We start from the raw sequence: 1,402 nt of genomic DNA on the forward strand, positions 1-1,402 counted from the left end.
GGCAACCAAGATGATTTAGAGCAACCAACACGATGAAAGGCAACCAAGATGATTTAGGGCAATAAAGACGACGAAGGGCAACCAAGATGATTTAGAGCAACTAAGATGATGAAGGGCAACCAAGAGGATGACGGGTAACCAAGAGGATGAAGGGCAACCAAGATGATTTAGGGCAACCAAGATGATCTAGGGCAACCAAAATGATTTAGGGCAACCAAGATGATGAAGGGCAACCAAGATGATTTAGGGAAAACAAGATGGTGAAGGGCAACAAAGATGATGAAGAACAACCAAGATGATTTAGGGCAACCAGGATGATCTAGGGCAACCAAAATGATTTAGAGCAACCAAGATGGTGACGGGCAACCAAGATGATTTAGGGCAACAAAAATGATTCAGGATAACAACAATGATGAAGGACAACAAAGAGGATGAAGGGCAACCCAGATGATTAAGGGTAACCAAGATGATGAAGGGCAACCAAGATGATTTAGGGCAATCAAGATGATTTAAAGCAACGAAGATGATGAAGGGACTGGAGCATCTCTCATACGAAGAGAGACTGAGTGAGTTGGGGCTGTGTTCTCTGGAGAAGAGGAGGCCGAGAGGGGCCCTGGTCAGTGTGTCCAAGCACCCAGGGGAGGATGGAGGGAGGAAGGGCCAAGCTGTTCCCGGTGGTGGCCGGTGCCAGGACAAGGGGCCCTGGGGCCAAGYTGAAGCCCGGCAGCTCCGTGTGTCCGTGAGGAAGAAGAAGGTGAGTGTGAGGGTGCCCGAGCCCTGGTTGAGGCTGCCCGGGGAGGCTCCTGCTCCGGAGAGCTCCCAACGCGCCGGGATGCGCCCTGGGTGGTACAGGGTGATCCCTTCCAACCTCAACCACCCTGTGCAACCACCCTGAACCCAGGGACACGGGTGACGGTCCCCTGGTCCCCAGATGTCCCCCGACCTTGCAGCCTCTCCTCCACGATGGCCAGGCTGGTGCGGAAGGCGGCCTCGGCGCGGCGCAGAGCCTCCGCGGCGCCGCTCTCGCCCATGAACATGTAGGTGCGCCCGATGGTGGCCCAGGCCCGCTGCTGCTCCGTGTGGTCGCCCAGCGCCCGCGCCAGCTCCAGGTGCTGCCGCTGGTGCTGGGGGGGGCACGGGGGTGAGCGGCGGTGGTGACGTCACCGTGTGTCCCCACGTGTGTCCCCTCCCAGCCCCGATGTCCCCGTGCGTCCCCTGATGTCCCCACGTCTCCTGCTCCAGCTCCAATGTCCCTGCATGCTCTCCCCCAGCCCCAATGTCCCCACGTGTGTCCCCTCCCAGCCCCAATGTCCCCAAATGTGTCCCCTCCCAGTCCTGATGTCCCCATGTCTCCTGCTCCAGCTCCAATGTCCCTGCATGCTCTCCCCCAGCCCCGATGTCC

The sequence above is a fragment of the Nothoprocta perdicaria genome, unplaced genomic scaffold, assembly GCF_003342845.1.
Source record: "Nothoprocta perdicaria isolate Ctin4 unplaced genomic scaffold, notPer1 scaffold_884, whole genome shotgun sequence".
Taxonomy (NCBI): domain Eukaryota; kingdom Metazoa; phylum Chordata; class Aves; order Tinamiformes; family Tinamidae; genus Nothoprocta; species Nothoprocta perdicaria.